The sequence below is a fragment of the Engystomops pustulosus genome, chromosome 1 (genome assembly GCF_040894005.1).
Source record: "Engystomops pustulosus chromosome 1, aEngPut4.maternal, whole genome shotgun sequence".
Classification (NCBI taxonomy): domain Eukaryota; kingdom Metazoa; phylum Chordata; class Amphibia; order Anura; family Leptodactylidae; genus Engystomops; species Engystomops pustulosus.
The window spans coordinates 44,664,575-44,685,519 of record NC_092411.1 but is presented as its reverse complement, the minus strand read 5'-3'; the positions used below and the strand labels follow the sequence as shown (position 1 = coordinate 44,685,519).

Sequence of the window (20,945 nt, the reverse complement as noted above, 5' to 3'; positions counted from 1 at the left end):
CCAAATTTATACAGGTTTAATTGTGTTTTAAATGTCCAACTGAGCACCGGAATGCCCCTTTCAGTGCGCAAATTTGGGTTGCATCGGGTGTAGTGCAAATGTCCAAATGTCATATCCTACCTGAGGGTATGAGTAGTTTAAAGTAGTGAAATCTGGCGATCTCCTGCACATAAAAAAATCATTTTAAAGACTTCCCTATATTTCGGAATTGTTAAAATATAAATGTTCATCCACAAGGGGAAGGAGGGGTGAGACGGACCAACGTAGTTTGCTCTAATACATGTCGCTCTTAGTTATTTAATAAAATCTGGTGACTAGGATAGGCCTTGAATATTTTAGTCTCATATGACCTCTTTAAGACATGATACATTTACTAAATCCTTCCTAGCCTGCAAGAATTGTCATTTACATACAACTAACATACGGATATGTATGTGACTATTGCAACCCAAAATTACCACAAAGCTTATATTATGTATAGGGATGATTAATAACTCATAGTTTAGAGTTCAGGATCATTACAAGAAAAACACAGATGTCTAAAATATAGTAAATGAGGATCAGCATCAATAACACTGTAACGTGAAGAATGACCCAGGAGATGAAAGGTTCTGTTTATAGTCACTTTTACAGTGTCAGGATTTTACTAAAAAAATTCAGTAAATGAGCAATAGTAAAATGATATTAACATATTATCAGTGACATTATACTCGTGAACGCTACATTATCACCATTCATTTATACCACGATATGTCTGGTTTCCAACTTATAAAATTGGTGCATTTCATTTTCCTTACTCTCATGTAATGTTTCCCATGCCTGTCTTCCGGGCAAGATCTATACATGAGGACACTGCCACGACCCTTCCTGACCCGTTCCCAAGCATTTCTCTTGACTTCCTGATTCGTTCCCAGGCATTTCTTCAGACACAGTTTTCTGTAAAGTTTTCTATTTAATCTTTTGCTATCTTGAATCTTTTCTCAAGAGTCTTCTTTCGTGTTCAGTGCTACCATTGGTAAACCTTTTACCCTGGTCCACAGCCAGTATTGTAACGGGGCTGGAAGAACTTGCTCTACAGGCAAATCACCTAATGTGATGGATCTCAATGTAATGTTCAATAACAAAATAGAAATATATATATATATTCTTAACATTTCATGTGAAGTCAGGGGCTTAAAAATGATATACATTTTACTCATATCATACTCCATGGCACAAACCTACTCCTCCAGTCGCACCACCCTTCACACCCCTCCATGCCCCTTGGCATGGCAGTGCTGTGAAGTAGGATATAATCGCAATTACAGGTGGTTCGCCAGTAACTGCGATTATTTCAGGGCTTGTATGCCAGAAAACTGCTGGAGAAAACCTGATAAATCTCCCCCAAAGTTTCTGTCTTTTAAGTCAGGTGTCCCCAACCACCAGGACCAAACTGTGGAACACCTAGACCTAGATCATGACTAATGTATAAATCAGAAAAAAACTGATACTTACCTTTCTGTATTCCCCTGTTGCTGTTCTCTTCTCTCCTGTGGCTGTGTGTGGGGCTCTGAGGCATTACAATGGGGGGAAGGGGAATTATAATGAGGTTGGACATAAAAGGGTAAAGGACCATTATAAGTTAGAAGCTGTAGGAAAGGGGTTATTGTTTCATATTACTGTTATTGCTCTCTAATGTCTTATTTTATTTAAGAATCTGTAGAGCGCTATGGAATTTGATGGCGCTATATACATAAAGACTATTATTATTATAAAGGGGACTGCAGGAAATGGGGCATTATAAGGGGGGTCTGCAGGAAAAGGGCCACCGTCAGGGCATGATATAGTGTTTAGGTATTATACTTTGTGGGCGGCTTGGTTAAAAGTGGGGCCAACAGATTTTTTACAAATACATGTGAGAACTACCCATACCGTACCTTGTAAAATAATATATGGCGGGCAGCTGTTTACAAGACCACTGCTCTGGCAATGGAAATTATTGGGGTTGGGTCCAACCAAGTCCTTTAGGCATCAAGTGGGGTTTATCCGATGGCATGCCATTATAAATAAAGAATAAGGAGAGCAAAAAGAGGACATCCATCGCCCCTTAAAAAGAATGTCAAAAATGTTGTTTTTTTTTCCACTCTACATTTATAGTATATTTATAGTATCTCATTTATATTATAATATCGCTTATAGTATCTTAAGTTTCCAATTTCTAATTTCCTTACATAAAGCTGTTTTTTTCTGTTCTTCAATTAAAAGTCAGATCAAGGAGTAAAAAAAAATCAGATATTCAAGTTTTATATGAAAAAAAAAAACTCTTTGCATCAGGGAAACCATATGTTCAGAATGATGATTGTCAGCTGGGCCTATTTCCATCACCCCTGTGATGCCACACACTGGCATGAACGATATTGTAGCACTTTGTGCTTTCATAGCTCAGCTTCAAAACCATCCGTCAGCTTTCTAGTGGTTGCAGGGCTGGGTCATGCCGGGACAATATAGAAAGCAGCTGCATGGGAGATCCCTGCTGTTTGACAGTCACCATGTCTTTAAAATGTCTTAGTACATCCCAGCTCAAGTACTACTAAAAGCTCACAGAAATCCAGAATAATGAAAGAAGATAATGTTTCACAGCCCTGTGCAAGCGGACTGTATTGCATATAGAAATTGGACTGACTAAGCTATGGCCCTACATGATAATCATTTTGCATATAGAGGCAGTTCCCAGGTTTACATACAAGATCGGTTCTTTAGGTTTCTTCTTAAGTCGAATTTGTATGTAAGTCGGAACTGTATATTTTATAATTGGAGCTCTAGACAAATCTTTTTTTTAGGATAAAATATATTTAGTGACAAACTCACCTCTGCTACAAAACAAGAAATTCATATACACAGAAACCTCTTTGATCAGACCACCCAATGTTGCACAGAAAATTCTTTTTAAAGGATGGTCTTTTAAAGGTCTGCTCATAGGAGGAAGCTTCCTTAGTGCATAATGGGGAAAAATGTGGTCACTGAGAAAAAATAATTTTTTTCATAGAGGGTGGTCTTCTGGAGAGGTTTCCTTGTATAATTAAGTAGATAAAAATTAGATATTACGGTAGGTAGATAATGCATTTGATAAATAATCGTGACATGTTATGATATGTAGATAGATAATTGACAACTAGATAATTAGATTGGTGTATAGCTAGATAAATACCGTAGATATGTAGATAGGTGGATATTCAGACATGGTAAATGTACATAAACTGTATCTTAGATAAATTCATAATAGATGGATAGTAGATAGATTAGTTTGTTAGATAGATAGATAATAGACAAATAAACATGTATATTGATAAATGACACAGAGAAAACAGCTAGATGAATGGATGGATAGATGGAAATAAAAGATAGATGGATAAGACATCTGGATAGACAGATAGATAATAAGGTAGATATATATATATATATAGAAAGAGTAGATAGATAGATGATGGATGGATAGATAGATAGATAGATAGATAGATAGATATGAGGGAGATGGATAGATAGATAGATAGATAGATATGAGGGAGATGGATAGATAGATAGATAGATATGAGGGAGATGGATAGATAGATAGATAGATAGATAGATAGATATGAGGGAGATGGATAGATAGATAGATAGATAGATAGATAGATAGATAGATAGATATGAGGGAGATGGATAGATAGATAGATAGATAGATAGATAGATAGATAGATATGAGATAGATAGATAGATAGATAGATATATATGAGATAGATATGATGGAGATGGATAGATAGATAGATGGATAGATAGAAGTATATATACATATAGGGCCACATTTATCACTTTTGTGCGCCTAAGTGTAGTAGTTGCGCCTAAATTCTGGCGCACTGTTTTGCCAGAATTATAACAAGCTACAACCATCTGTGATAAGTATATTTTCTGCCTCTTATTAATCACTTTACTTTAACACAGTTTAGGCGCAATTTTGGCGCAGTTTAGGCGCAATGTTAGATTCGGGCACTTACATGTGATCCTGCTACAAGCTCCTCTCTGCTTCTCCCACAGCCCAGAATGAAGATAACACTCACTGCAGCACCCAGGTGTGTGACACCCAGCACCCAGTGACCTCCTCAGCAGGGGCTTCTCCTGGAGGGGATCCCCCAGTGATGAGCTCCTGCTGCACCCCTGTAATTCTGCCCACTATCCCCCTCAGACACTGTGCAGAATTACATGGGGGACACTTGTTTGTAGTATCTGCAAGCTTCTGCAAACTTGTGCAAACTTCTCTTGCTCTTGCTGTGAGCTCAGCGTTTTGCAGAATATTTTGTAAATAGAAGGTGATGAACTGTAAATAGAGTCTGCAGCTCCTGTCTGTAATGTATCTAATTGTATCTATTATATGTTCCAGTGTCTGGCTGAGCTCTGCTGCTAGAAATGAGCTGTTCTGCAAAGGGGCTCAGTGCTTTCCTCTCAGATAACGCCACCTTCGGGCTGGAGTGTTTTTGCGCCCGTTTTTGCGCCTAAATGAAAACGTTGCAAGTGATGAATATCATTAGGCGCAGCAAAACATCTGTATTGGTAAGATAGATGAGGGAAAGCTGGTTATTTGTGCTGCGCGGCTAGTTTGGCGTTTAATCGCAAAAATGGCGCAAAACGGTGCGCCTGAATGAAAAGGCGCAAAAAACAACAGAAAAAACGAGTGATAAATGTGGCCCTTCGACTTATGTAATGTATACATTAGATTGATATGCAGATAAATAAATACTTAATAGATAAATAATAGATACATAGATACACAGATAGATAGATAATATATAATACATAATAATTACATGACATGACAAAGATATATAGATAAATAATAGAGCGATAATTCAATAGATAATACATAATAATTACATGACATGACATAGATATATAGATTAATAATAGAGCGATAATTCGATAGATAATACATAATAATTACATGACATGACATAGATATGTAGAAGGATAATAGAGAGATGATTTTCTTGAAGGACATATAACTTTCTACTAAATCTATATTCTCTCTCTCATATTTTGATTTTTGAAGGTGCCTCAAAAAAGGAACTGTGAAGTAACTTCAATGCAACTGAAAAGCTTTAAACTCTTGAATTTGGAAACCGAGGTGTGAATGGTGAGTTTGCCAGATTTCCACATCATAACATGTTGGGAGCACAAATAAAAAGGCTGCCTGTACTGTCAGAGCCACATGAAATAATGAGGTATGAGAGGAGCCCTGATACCAGATGCTCAGGTGATGTCAGCATGAGTGACATTTCTATGTTTTCATCAATATCCACATACATTTGTAGCTTTTATTATGTAATATAGCTCTGATAAAATTACCAGCAATACACAAAGGGTTAAACAGCAGAATTTCTACTACAGAGATTCTAACACAGAGATTTTTAATACAGAGATTTCTACTGCCATTTTTTGGGAAAAAAATGTGACTTCCAGACTGTTTAGTGTCCATTCTCAGGGGGTCACATGTAAGGCATTCAATTTTTCTAAGAATTTAAATTTTGTTAGGTATGCTAAAATTAAATATTCACCCTCAAACAGTCCTTTATCATTGAAATGATTTAACATATGCCATACCATACATATATCACCTCAAACCACAATACAATATTATTATTTAAAAGCTAATAAAGGAGTTGCCCCACCATTAAATATCATACATGATGTAAAGAACACAAGAAGTGTATAGATATTGGGTAAGTTTATCATTTACATAATGTAACACATGAACTTGTTACAGTAAATATGAAAATTGCATAGACAGTATGGCACCACCTGGTGTTCAAAGTGTTAGCTATTTGCATGTCCATCTAATAAGCTAAGTTATATAGACATAAGATATCTGTCCCGCTAGTCAGGAGAGGAGCAGAAGCTATGTAATAACATGGTAATTTGACTAAGAAGCACGGGAGAAACGTATGCAGCTTTAGAGATGCAGTAGGTAAGTACCCACTGCCTTGTATTGCCTATTAGATTTACTGTAAATGTCTGAGCTAATGAATCCCATGGGTATTAGTGCTAATAGACTGTTAGGGAGGCATAAGAAGGGTTCCCTATAATGGGAACAGTGAAAATAATGGGCCCTGTATTATTCCTGAACAGGGTCCCTCTACTCTCTGTGTTCACCATTGCAGAAAAGACTCACACTTCAGGTAAAAGTAAAAAGTTCTATGTTCCCAGCTGAAATGGGGGAAGTAGTCTAATGTAACACATCACTAGCCCTTAAGAGCTTTAAATAACAGGTAAAACCAAAGGTCCCTTGCACATGACGGTTATTTTCGAACTTTTTACATTCCCCATAGAAGTCTTTTGCACCAAGTCATGGTGCAGAGAGCATATGACGTCTCACGACACCATTACTTGGCCACTAGGCTTTCAATGGAGATGGGAGGGGTGAGGTGTGATCACTTCTCCTCCCTGCTACACAGGGTCATACACTCAATGGGGCCGAACATACTTTCGAATCATACTTCATTAGAAGTTTGGTGTCAGGTTCAGCTTTACTTCCTCCCCGTGGTTGATGCCTGTGATCAGTGCTGATACCGATTGCAGGTGTTAATTCTTTAAAGCTGCTGTCAAAGTTGCCATTTAATTGGCATTTTGGGGATGACGTCATCAGAAGCGACAACCCTCCCCAAAATGGATTTTGCGCTACCGGCATGTTAGTGCTGCTGCACAAGCACCCGCTGTAGTTTGAATACTACTAACAACTTTGCCGAAGGCAGTTAAGGAGTTAACGTCAAGGGGAGGTGCCAGCGTCAGGCTTGGTTTGGTTCCATTTCCCCCCCGCGGTTAACCCCTGTGATCGGTACGAGCCCAGGACCAACAACCTCACAGTAGAAAGCTTAAATAGTTGATTGAATCAAACCTGCGGGGGTTGGAGGAAAAAATCAACTGTTTCAAAACCTGGAAGCTAATAAAGACTTGAAGTTGATGGAGGTTTTGAAGGTCGTTGTTAAAGGTGTTTAATCCTTTTTAAACTGATTATTAATTTCTATAATAACCAAAATAAAACTAATAACCCTTATCTAGTCTACCACTGGTCCAATAGATGATGTACCAGGTAACCTCAGGGGTGATGACATGTCACTGCTAGGGGCAATGATTGACTACAGTAGTATTTAGCACATGTCATGGGGAAGATTGGCAGTTTTTGGTACTTCAGCTGTGCATGGTTACTTGAGCTGGAATTTGGTTAAGGACTCATGAAACCAGTTACTAGGTTAGAGACCTGAAAGAGTGTCACCGAACCATGTAATATGAATAGCCGGTCATCTTGTGATACACAAACCCAGACGTGAAAAAAGCCAAGATGGAAAGGAAGGACACATCGGTAAGTTATTACCTATTTATTATTTTGGACCATCGAAAGTTGACCGCAATAATCTCACTGAAGTTCGAGGCTACTCTTACCAATCTGTAAGCTTATATGTAAAGTCTATATCTATGTTAATATCATCAATGTCACAAAAGGAGGACAATTATAGCACATTTCCACACCTATAGATCAGATCTTGTTAGCTGAACTATACTTGTATAAGGCTGAAAGAATATATATATTTTTTTCTGTTCATTGCCTTGCGAGTGCTACGTAGCGTTATTGGCTTCATGTAATGCTCTGGTGATTTCATGTACTGGTGTAATGCTCTGCTGATTTCAATCGTTTTGCTTGTCTCTTGTCCCGTGCTGATATTTTATGTAATGGCACAATGCTTTAATGATTGCGTATAATGATGTCTGTTGTACTTCACCTAATGGTGCAATGCTCTGTTGGTTCCCTGTAATCACATATAGCTCAGCCAGAGAATTTACTTGTATCAGTAATGGCACATCGGCCTCTTGTGCTAATGTTATTTTTATATTATTTAACAGTTCAGAACTAGATATGTGACGTGTGCTTGGTGAGAAAGTGAGAGGTGTTTGGGAGAACTGCTATCTGTCCTACAGGAAGATGAAAGGTGCATGGTAAAAGCCCTGGGTGTTGGGATTTTGTATCGCCCACTGGTGCAGGTCACAGGACTCATTAGAGCCTGATTTAGACCCCAGGCCAGAAGCAATAGGTGAGTATGTGTAGTAGCGTGTTATCGGAAACCTCGGACATCACTAGAAGACACTGTCACGCTTTACAATAAAAACGCCGGACCATGCTGTAAGTGTTCGGGCTTAATCATGAGGGAGCGGTCCGAGGAGCTGCTTCTCCCCCTGAACGCCCCGCCCACTCCATAGGCCGGTGGTGATTGCCAAGCTTCAAACTCCCCTAGTCCCACCCCCTCATGAATACGCCCGACACTTACAGCACAATTCGCCGTTTCTATTGAACAGTGCGGCAGTGTCTGCTAGCGTTATTGGAGGGTTCTGATAACGCTAGCAATGTAACACATCTGTTGTAGCACTAGGAGCTGCTTACTATAGTAAGCGTCTCGTAGAGCCTTTTTATGGGTGACAGGTCCTCTTTAAGCTGTTTTGGAAAGTCTCCTGTATCTACAAATGTGCATTGGGAGCTTGTACATATGTTGAAGTAGAGAAGACTTGTACCTTTGCCTTTGCATTTTAATCTTTTTCCATCCATTTTCTTCTTTAAATTCATTTATTGCTTTTCTAAAGAAAGTATTTCAAGTCCAAATGCATCCATATACAGTATGAAACCTTTTCTTTACACCCCATTCCCTAGGCTTGTTCCTACTCTATATATTTTAATATATAGTCATAATTCGCATTGAAACAATGTTGGGAAGCATTTACCTGGATTTGCCAACTACAGGCGGTCCCCTACTTAAGAACACCCGACTTACAGACAACCCCTAGTTACAAACGGACCTCTGGATTTAGTTAATTTCCTGTACATTAGTCCAAGGCTACAATAAACAGCTGTAACAGTTATCAAAGGAGTCTGTATTTAAGTTTTATTGTTAATCCTGGTTCTTATGACAATCCAACATTTTTAAAATCCAATTGTCACAGAGACCAAAAAAAATTTGTCTGGGGTTACAATTCTAAAATATACAGTTCCGACTTACATACAAATTCAACTTAAGAACAAATCTACAGAACCTTGTGCATAACCCGGGGACTGCCTGTAATCCTGAGACAGGAAAGGGCTCTGAGTAAATTGTCATTATCCCACCCGCTTGTCCAGGGATGAACAAAATGAATGACTCAGCAGGGGGCGATAATGAGCAGGAAGAACACCCCCATCCTAAGCACAATATGAGGTTTACCTTCCATCCAAAGCCATGAGAAAAGTTAATTCCATAAGAAAATATGGGATTTTTTATCATCATTTAACAGAAATGGTGACTGTGCAGTTGATCCTAAAATTAATTTTGACTGTAACAAAAGTTCAACTATTGATTTCCTGATAAATGTCTCCATTCACACAAGTAAGTAGGAAGACTGTGTACAATTTACATCTGACAGAGTTTGCCACTTAGTCAATGCGGCCCAATTTGTCCTAAGGTGAAGGAGCTTAGTGAACGCACATATCGCAGCATCTAATGTACATTGACTGTTGTTCCGAAAGGATTTATTTGCTCCGCAGTGAAAGTTAAATGCAGATTCGCTGCATAGAATTTCTTATGACATTGTAATAACTTAATTGTAGTTTCTTAACATTTTCTTTAGGTTAAATGACAAGAGAGATCTCTTTGGTTGCCTATAGCACAAATCCGTTTTGGGAACAATCAGAAAGATACATTAATCTATAGCCTTGATTCATCTCTGGGTGGGTTGCTTTGGCAACCAACCCTGCTCCCTTTAAAATAATTTTTTTTTTAAAGCGCATTTCAAGAGCTACGCCCAGCATGAGCCCAGGTTAAGAGCAGGCAGGAGCAGGAAGAAAGACCTCAGCTCGCTGCTTTGCTATTATTACAGTTGGATGATGGATGCGGGTGGGGGCACGGTTTTCAAAGCAACACAGAAAATTGTTACCTGTGTGGAAGAGCGGAAATGAAATTTTACTCTAACTTTCTCTAAAGTGTTTTATTTTGCTTGGAAGATCTATAAGGTGAGCTTCCTCCAAAAAAAAAGCAAAAAACAAACAACCAGAATATTTAAGTTTCATCCCAGGAATATTATCTACTATAATAATTTATCATATATTTATCACAGCCATTTATGTTTTGATCCATTTATTCATTTTGTATGAATTAATGGAAGGAGAAGGGCTTTTTTTTTTAGCAAATGTAGATGTTACGGTGATTAAATCTGTGTTAATAAAGTCCCCAAAAATCTGAATCCCCTTAACCTATAAGTCTAAATTAGTCTCTTTCATAGTTAGAGTTCTTAGAGATGTATGAGTAAATTGAAAAAGTGGTGTGTCCCTGTAAGTCAATACTGATTGGCTGATATCAGACGGTTTAGGGGCATCCAGTCCACTGGTTACACCCTTTTTATTGGAGTTTCAGAAAAGATACAGCAAAATTTTACTACTGATAGACCTCATTTAATTAATACAAATATTTATCAATTAAAGTAATACCATTTCTGAAAGTTTCTGATTTCCCTTCTCCCAATATGTTGTCAGTCCGCAGAAAATTCTACGAGCCCATTGTAGTGAAAGTTTTGAAAAAGTATAAGCCCTGAGCTACCCAAAACTTTTGTCGCTGCCTACTTTCCAGCCCCATGTTATACCTTAGGAGGCAACTGGGTGGAGGTCCCTACAGTGGACAGCTCTTTTTTTAGGAAAACCAAAAATACAAGACAGACTAAATAAAGGCAAATTCAAACTATCCGGGTCATAACCTAGGTGGAAGTGAGGTACAAAATCAGCGAGCAAGAAAATGAATCAAACGTCAAGATAACCAGAAATAGTAAGTAGAATAACCCAGAGCCAGAAAATCCAAACTAACCTAAAGAATCAATATCAGGCCCTGAATGAACACACAGGTGAGTGTACATGGGAAGCCTGAATGCCACCCCCATAGTGAATTGGTTGGGTTGTCCATCACTCCAGTTTGCACCTGTGACACAACCCCAGAAGTGTAGCCTGCTGGTCACAATCAGGGAGGCTCTTGCTCCAGCCAGTTTTCTTACATCCATACACAGGATAGCGGCAGGAGGAGAAAAGACATGGCTGATATCGATATACATTTCTTTATATATTTCTCAGTTTGTAGTATTGAAATAAATAGAAGCACATGAAAGGTGGACATTGACAGAAGTGCTAAAATGATTATTTATCTTTTATAGTAAAGGTTGTATTAACAGTTAATGGCAAATTACCCTTTTATTATTGTTCTCTTCCCTTTTCAATACTGTATGTAGTAATACCTCATCATAATGCACTGACCCAGATATGATAACCTACGAAAGTCACAGAGAGCTCACAGCATTGCAGCAATTATATGGCCTGAAGAGCTGTGCAATATATTTGCTCTTCTTATTATCCTCCAAACCTTTCATATCTTCAGCAAAAATACTCAGGTTCATGCTCAAGTTATTATACGTCTACATATATTCTGCTATGGGCACAGTATGCAACGGATATCACTAAACAACAAATAGTTGGTAACTGATAATTTGATAATAACAAAAAACAAACCTTCATTGTTGTGCCAGTCGACCAGTAATTGTGATCCATGGGCAGAGATGTAGCTATAGGGCATGTAGAGATAGCAATGGCCCCTAAGCCTTGTTGCCTGAGGGGCCACAAGGTTTCTCTCCCACAACAGTATCATAAATTGCACAGAAAGTAAGTGGGGGAGGGGGGGTCCTATCACATATTTTGGATTGGATCTCAGGAGTTTTAAGTTATTTTTGTCTATTGTACTGCTTGGTGTAGTAAATTGTATACAATGTAGCATACACCATACATGGTATGATCATACATGGTGCCTGTAGGCCCCTAAGTTGCCTGTACAATGGCACTCATGTATCAGCCAGGATAATAAATTATGGAATTTGGTCCAATGTGATTTTTCTGCAATTATATTGTTTATTACGCATTAGGACATCTATATTGAACAGGTCATGGTTGTATGTATGGGATACTGTGTAGTAAATTATTTAGGATAGTGGCATGTAGGCCGTCCTGTTTATTTAAGGATATTAGTTTCTGAAAGTAAGAAAGGAGAGACGGAAGGACGACATTTAGAATAGGTGAGAAGCACATAAAGGCAGAGTAATAGGGATTAGCTAATAGTACCATTACAACTTGTTGTTATAAGTATTATGTGGAGTTGGCGCTTTGCCCTTTCCAATGTCTCTCTCCTCTTGCTCTATCCTTTCAGGATACATGTGTTTCACAGATGTTCACAGATGTTTGGTGGCCCAAACTAATGGATGAGCAAAGTTTTAGGAAAGACACAAAAGTGTTTTTTTTTTAGCAAGAATGAAGGAAGAGAGTGATGCAAAGGGAAACAACAAATGTAAAAAATCATATTCATAGGAATATTAGACAAGATGTAAAGGAGTTATATGTTTGATCAAGGATCTAGGTTTATGGTTTTGCAGAGATGGTAGTTGTTACAGGGCTCTGAAGCCTACGGTGCCCGGGTGCTGTTCGGCCACATGAGTCGCTTTTTTCCATCGGGTTTCCTGAATATTACCATTTTTCACCGATTTTCCCTGAATTTCCCTGGCTTTTTGGCACACGCGTATTGTGGCGCATCGGTGCCGGCATGCACGCGACGGAAATCGGGGGGCGTGGCCATCAGAAAGCCCGACGGATTCGGAAAAACTGCTGTATTTTTTTTAAAAAAGTGTCGCTTGACAATCGATTACCTGCACCCAGCAACGGATTGTGAACTCCAGTGAACTCTGACAGACTTCAGCGCAGCAGCGACACCTGGTGGACATCGGGCACACTACCTTAGTGAATCGCCGGAAGCCCGAATCCTGCACAAAGAACGCGCCGCTGGATCGCGACAGGACTGGGTAAGTAAATCTGCCCCATTGTATTCTTAGCAGTATATGATAGACATTCACCTCATTAAAGATTTTGCATGTGCCTCATTATAACATGTCAATCACAGCAGCAAAATCAGCCATTTACATGCAACAGCTACTAGCTGACATCTTGCATGACCCCCTGAGCCAGTGCACAATAAGCTCTTATAAGTAGTCTGCGTGTCCTTAATGGGTGGAAAGGTAAAGCCACTGATAAGTCTGGAATAGTCTTTTATTCCCAAGAGCAAAGCAATTTGGAGCCAGAGTCACACATGTAGATAAAAAGGTTGTCAGACCCTGCTGAAGTTCTTACCAAGAACATCAGAAAACCCATTATGGGCCACAACAAGGTTTTAAAAAAAAAAGTATAATTACCCTGCTCCAGTTCCACGAATCTGCAATATGGGTCATCATTATCCACTGACAATGCTGGCTAAGTCTGAAGTGTTGAGGGTCATGGGACCTACTTCCATCAATTAGTAGCTTCATTGGGCCATCAGGCAATTGTTGAGGTTATGCAGGAAAGGGCACAACATACATTATAAGAAATTATTTGTCAAAAGCCATTGCCACATAGCTTTCTGCCCCCACAATATAGAGCCATGTGGAAAATTGTGCCCATAATATGACACATACTCTACAAAAGACCCCTTTACTCAGCCCACATGATTGGGGACACATCCAACCTTACTCCCCTTGATAAAGCACCTAGTGCGAAACACGTGTCGGGGCATTCCTCTGCTGGTTACTATTGGGTATGGTATTTGTTATTGTCATGGTCATATCTTTGTGTTTTTTTCATTGACTGCTTTTCAGCTTATGTCCAGCCATCTACTTCACCATGCAGAGTCTTAAACATGTGTTGCTTGTCCAGCAATTATATTCATTGTTAATTTATTTGGCATATTATAAATAAAGTATCTTCTTGTTGCTGATAATTCTTTTTTTTTTTTTTTTTTGGGTGTTATATCACTCGTGATCAAGCTTTTGGTGCTTACTAGGGTGCATCCAAACACTCAAGGGTTTCAGATGTAGCACCTCTCAATTATTTGTTCTCACTCATTATGATCCGCACCTACCTTAGGCTTTAAAACTGCATCTAAAACCAGAAGTATGGGTGCACCCTGAGGGTGCAATCACATGTGGCGTTTAACGTATGCATCACAAAATGCATTGCGACAGCTAAAGAAAGATTTGCAGCTGTTAACATTTGCATTTACAAAACACAACTGTCAACGTGGTTGTTAACATTATGTTAACACATGTGTTTGTTAACGCAGTGTTAATGCATGCTTTAATGCATGTGCTAACCATTGCATTTTGCAAATGTTAAAGGCTGTTTAATTAGGCAAATCAATATGGACCGCACATAGCAAATGGTAACACTAACAGCTCTTCAATAGTATAAAAGTTACTTCTTAAAGGAGTTGTCCAGCGCTAAAAAAATATCTCTGTTTTGTTCCTGTTTATAAGTTATTCCTGGTAATAAAAGCTCAGTCTTATCTACTTCAAAGGAGCTGAGCTACAATACTGCACCCAACCTATAGCAGGAGTTTAATGTTTTGGGAAAAGTGAAGCCATATTTTTCTAAAACTGGACAACCCTATTAAATTCCTGTTCCCTCGGGTCAGCGGTCCTGGCCCGTACTAGTTGCATTTTATGCTACTATGTCCTCCTACCTGGTCGTGTCTTCAGTCCTGTGAACACAGACAACACAGCGGTCAATTTCCCTACGTTTCTATAAATGTAGCCGTACATTGTGATCCTAAAACATTTTGATAGTTGTGTTGTTATTCCAACAAATAAATGTATTTGTGGGAGTTATTTGATATTACTGCAGATTTCCCGCAAAGACTGGATAAAACAGTGTGACTCAGATGAAATCCCGGGTTGTGAGACACGATAAAGAGGTGGAAGATGTTTTCGGCGTATCTCCTTAATCTCCTGATTTTGTTTACATAGTGTTGATGTCGCTGAATTCTTACCTTTTTAGATAAACTCTGTGTGGGCTTTAAACATAGTTTTGCTGTTAATAAACAACATTAAGCTGTTGTCAGATTTTTATGCCTCAGATGAACACATATCTACGGTCTCAAAAAAGAGATGACGAGCACTAAGTATAATTTATTAATAGATGCAATTCTATAATGTAGGGACATAAAGTACAGTTAACTACGAGCAATTCACATTATTTGGTAAGTTATCGCTAGTGATGGATCATATAATGTTAGCAGGATAGGTGCTAGGAGTCCAGGGACCAATGGCTGCCCAAATTACCCATCATATCAGTAGGCCGGGGTTAATGGTGTCACTTGCCCAGGCCCCCTGTCCTACAGGGGCCCCCTGCATGTGGACTTTTGTATTGCTTTTTTAATACCCCTTGGTTAAACACCCGAGGGAAAATGCTTATCTGACTAGTTATCTATCTCCTATAATTTGTCTATTTTTTATCTATATTTCTGTATCTAACCATTTATCTATCTAGCTTTTTTATTTATCTATCAGTCAATCTACATGTCTATCAGTCGATCTTCTAACTAAATTCTTCTACAGTTCCCTAAGAGAGCAAACTTACTTTCACAAAATAGTTTTATTTTGGGGCCCAGGGCCCCACTTTGTTTTAAACCGGCCCTGCATATCAAGTATCTTACAGAACTGAGGGTGCATGTACATGGAGGAAAAGGACTAGGAAAAGTTGTTGGCCAAGTGGTCGTTCTGATAGCCACCTAAAGTACATGATAAACAATTGCCTGCTAGTTCTTGGGTTGATTTTTAGGATCTTGAAGCCGTCTGGGGCCTGATCTAAAGTCTGGGTTAAGAAATTAGAAAATATTTGATAAAATATAATAAATTTAATGTATTCCAATTCACCACAATATAAGGAACTCAACCACTTAATGATAAAAAGGTTGAGTTCCTTATATTGTGGTGAATTGTGATATGCGTCGGGGGTTACCAGTAAATGGATAGGAGTACGACAGCATTCATTCTGGTGAAAAACATTTTATGTATTGTCTATAACCAGTGATCAATCCCAGTTTAGTGGAAGTCCAAAATCCAGTGTCCCTACCATCTAGATATTTGATGTGGTCATGGCACCAGGCTGAATGTAATTTCCATACCAATGACATTACAGTTATCTATCACATGTCTGTTTGCAGCTCTGTCCCTTTTGGGTTAAGGAGCTAAGCTGCAGTACCAATCACATCCACTGTAAAATGAACAGTGCTGTACTTGGTAGATCTGAATGCTGCAGTCTTTGTGGTAGGTGAGCCCCTTCACTGCCCCCTGTCTTATATGGATCACTTATCCTAAAGATAGATGAACAATTCAGTGAGTACACCTTTAAACTGAAGAGCGGGTCTGTTATCCAAGGGTAGGTGTCCGGCATTGATATCTATTTGAATAATACTGGTAGTGGTAGACTTCAATCTTGTGGAACATCTGCACTACAGGGTGACAGTCAGGGGTGGATTAAGACAGGGCTCAGTATTAGTGGGAGAATAGACACTTTACTGGAGTCTTATGGAGTAATGGCATATAGCAATCTAATGGGAGTAGTAGTATATCAATCATAATATATTACTGGATCGCTCTTTAGTATGCTGCCTGAAAATAGGACACTATACGCAATCTCTTGTTTTATAAGATGCAGTCTGTATATAGGACACTATATTCAATCTGCTCAGCTCCTCCTGTTCTATAACATGCTGTCTACAGACAGGACACTTTGAACAATGACACTAAGTACAATATGCTCAGCTCCCCCTGTTGTATAACATACTGCCTACAGATAGTATACTATGCACATTCTGTTCAGCTCCGCCTGCTCTATAACATGCTGCCAGAAGATAGGACACTATGTACAATGTGCTCAGCTCCTCCTGCTCTATAACATGCTGCCAGAAGATAGGACGCTATGTACAATCTGCTCAGCTCCTCCTGCTCTTTAACATACTGCCAGAAGATAGGACACTATGCACAATCTGCTCACCTACTCCTGCTCTATAACATGCTGTCTACAGAAAGGGCACCATGAACAATGACACTAAGTACAATCTGCTCAGCTCCTTCTGCTGTATAATATGCTTCCTGCAGATAGGACACTATATACAATCTGCTCAGCTCCTCCTGCTCTATAACATGCTGTCTACAGATAGGGCGCTATGAACAATGACACTAAGTACAATCTGCTCAGCTCCTCCTGCTGTATAATATGCTGCCTGCAGATAGGACATTATATACAATCTGATCAGCTCCTCCTGCTCTATAACATGCTGTCTACAGATAGGGCGCTATGAACAATGACACTAAGTACAATCTGCTCAGCTCCTCCTGCTGTATAATATGCTGCCTGCAGATAGGACATTATATACAATCTGCTCAGCTCCTCCTGCTCTATAACATGCTGTCTACAGATAGGAAACTATGAACAATGACACTAAGCACAATTTGCTCAGCTACTCCTGCTGTATAACATGCTTTCTGCATATTAACAATCTATGTACAATCTGATTAGTTCCTCCTGCTCTATAACATGCTGCTTTCAAATAGGAGACTGTATTCTATCTGCTGGGAACGTAATGTACTATCTCTTCAATCAGTAAGGAACCTCCTGCTGTATAACAAGCTGTCTGTATTTTGGACACTAGGTATAATCTACTCAGGTCCTCCTGCTCTATAACATGCTGTCTGCAGATTGCACACTATGTACAATATGCTCAGCGCTTCCTGAAGATAGGACAATATGTCCAAACTATTCTATAACCTGCTGTGACAGATAATAGTGCATGTAGAACATAAATGATATTTTTTTAGAAAAAAATGCCAAGACCACATACAGTATGTCATGATGTGTACTGACTATTGCATCTATTTTCCCTTATACTCAGGGTATGGGCTGATCTCAGTCTATATCCAGCTTGAACTCTGGGGGATATGATATAGTACTTATCACTTGGAAATAATGACACTCTTTAAACAAAGTTGGTGGTGGAAATGATGCTTTGGAAAAGTGGAACAAACAAATGCCTTGTAATCAGATCTAGTTACAATAATGATATGGTAGTGTCAGAGCGGTTCCATTAGTCTAGTCTCGCTTTATCTAAACACCAGAACTGCTTTTCTAAGGAAGTTGTTTATTTGCATAGAGCAAAACTGCTGCGGCAGCCCTGACTTATCTTCCCCAATTTCTGCTTCCTGTCTTCAAACAGCTCACCAGCTGGGAAGACACTACTTACTACGCGATGGGCCCGGCAATGTCCAGCCCAGTTATCAACAATTTTCCACACATCCCTTTAAACAGTAGGTCATTGCTATAAAGGACACTTGTCTAACTATTCACTATACAGAACAGGCAGCAGATTGGGATATTGTTTGCACACATCTGTGACATTTTGGAATAATTTGTGATGATGCTCGATGAAACTCAAGGATATGACAATAAGTAATTAGATCCAAGGGGTCCACACAGCATGGAGCCCCCACGAGAGAACATAGTCCTACTTAGATAGTTGGCAACTAAATATGAGCTATGGTCACCTTGACAAGTTCCCTGAGGGCATCTCTATACGTTCTGAGTATTCAAACAATAGACACACATTATAAGCATTTTATCATTTTATTGTGTCCGGTCTTTACTAGGAAAAAATATTTCTACACCAGTTTTTAGAAAAAAATGTAAAAGAATATTAATAGGTTAATAAATAAAAGATTATGTTGAGCTATGAACTTTTGTATTCTTGAGAGTCTTTAGTCATTTAAGGAAAAGGAAATTGATGAGAAATTGTGTGAGAAAATGATCCATATTGGATAAAAGTGAAGACTTACCATTATTTTAAACCAGTCTACCATTCAAAAACATAAATAAAATGTCCTTATGACTTAAGAACTGCACAATGGAGAACAGAAGGAGCCTCCTGGTAGCCCTAAATCTAATACATTAATGGGCCTCTAGTGCAACATAGTCTTATCAAGCAAGTACAGTGTAGTCCTTGTCTACATCATCAAAGCTTTGCAGTAGCAGTGCTGATGTAGTATTCATTTAGAAAGAACCTGGGTCAAGGACCATCACAGGTCAAGCAGGTCAATCAGAGGTGCAGGACAGGCCAAGCATTATGGAGGAGCAGAGTCAAGACTGGATGCTTTCGCCATAGCAAAGAGTAGAAGTCAAATCAACAACAGTACCTCAAGCGTCATGACATAGATGAACTACAATGAACAAAAAATGAAGGGTACGGTAGGAATGAAGCCCTAATGTGAGCAGTCAACAACAACGACACAAGGTCCAAGACAGTACTGAACCACAATGAACAGGTAATGCAGTGTATGATATTCTTCTAAATAGGCCGCCAGCTAGCAGGGGAGCATCGGTAGATGAGAGTGGGGTATCACAAGGGATAGTCATTTTGGATGCTGTCCAAGAAGTAGATGAGGCAAAAAAGAAGTTCTAGTCTTCTGATGATTTATTAGAACTTGTGCGTTTTGTGTGTAAAATGATAACAAGAAACATTACATGTCATACATGACCATGGTCCCTCATGGTCCATTTTCTCTAGTGGGCCCAATAAGCCTCAGTCCCATCATGACTGGTTGATCATTGTTTTCAGAATTCATTTCCAATAGTTCTTTACTATACAGGCACTCTGTAAGGTGAAAGGTCATGTTAATCTGATAAATATATTTACCTTTATCATACAGTCTATGCCTGTACAAAAATGTGTTTCCTGCTTGTTTTTCTCAAAATATAATATACTACATTCAATTTTTTTTGTTTAGTAGAAGATATACTGCTAGACCCATACTATAATTACGGGAATACCCCTCATGTTTATTGGTAATGTGTCCAACTCAGATAGAAAAACATTCCTTAAAGGGGTTTTCAAACTTTTTTCTCTTGAAGTGTTTTGGCACACTCTGATAGTAGGCAGGACTTACATAATATTGCTGGTAAGAACTGAATACCAGCCGAGGTGTAGGAAGTATGATAGATGGTATGATAGTCTCACACTCAATAAACTCCACTTGTTAAACACTTCAAGAAACCAAGTGACTCTGGTAGACTATGTACTATCATGAGTTACATAGTGACAACCACGACATCCAAGGTTTTGTATGTATAGAAATATGACATGGACTGGGTTGTGTGTAAGGCCTGGTAATCTGGTAATCTGGTGGTGTCAACTTTTCTTTGTGAGTCACAATCGCTTAGAACACCAGAATAAGTATACAGGGAGTCCCTGGGTTACATACAAGATAGGGTCTGTAGGTTTGTTCTTAAGTTGAATTTGTATGCAAGTCGGAACTGTATATTTTATCATTGTAATCCCAGACAGAACTTTTTTGGTCTCTGTGACAATTGGATTTTAAAAGTGTTGGGTTGTCATAAGAATGAATATTAACACTAAAGCTTCATTACAGACGCCTGTGATAACTGTTACAGCTGATTATTGTAGCCTAGGACTAAAGTACAATAAATTACCAATATCCAGAGGTCCGTTTGTAACTAGCTTTTGTATGTAAGTCGAGTGTTCTTAAGTAGGGGAGCGCCTGTATTGGGGAAGATTAAGAAGTTCATCAATGGACCATTGGGAGCAATCATAAAACGTCATGAGTGGCCCCTTGGGAGTGATAATAGAAGGTACTCAGTGGCCTGTTGGGCGTGATCATAGATGGTCACCAGTGGTCTATTGCGAGCAATCTTAGAAGGTTACCAGTGACCAACTTGGTCTTCTTGGCCTCATGTATGATTGTCTTACCAAGACTGTCTCCTAGGAACAATGAATCAGTCAAGAAAAAATATTGGAAAAAGCAATATCCCCATTCCAAAATTAGCCACCCCACTTAAATATATTACAAGGTATGAGTCCTGGATTTGATTTTATTTCTTTAGCCGGGACTAGTGACCCACACATGCGCCACTACAGTCCACGTTGGGGTTGTCTCGGATTCGAGTTAGAGTTATGGAGCATCTACGCGGCAGAGTAATTGTGTGAGGAGCAGAATTGTCATTAGGACTCCGCCTGGCA

General features: G+C 39.0%; 1 protein-coding gene across 15 annotated transcripts in view; it reads left to right on the top strand.

The window, feature by feature from the left end:
• The window catches only part of MEF2C (myocyte enhancer factor 2C), a 187,668-nt gene that overhangs the window by 14,247 nt on the left and 152,476 nt on the right, over window positions 1-20,945 (top strand). For 14 of the 15 annotated variants that reach the window (XM_072139446.1, XM_072139468.1, XM_072139448.1 and 11 more), the window contains exon 2: window positions 5,060-5,143. The gene's annotated coding sequence lies outside the window, so the exon portion shown is untranslated. Of the gene's footprint in view, window positions 1-5,059; window positions 5,144-5,913; window positions 5,975-20,945 lie in introns of those variants that run through there. The other variant, XM_072139441.1, reaches the window with a different exon arrangement.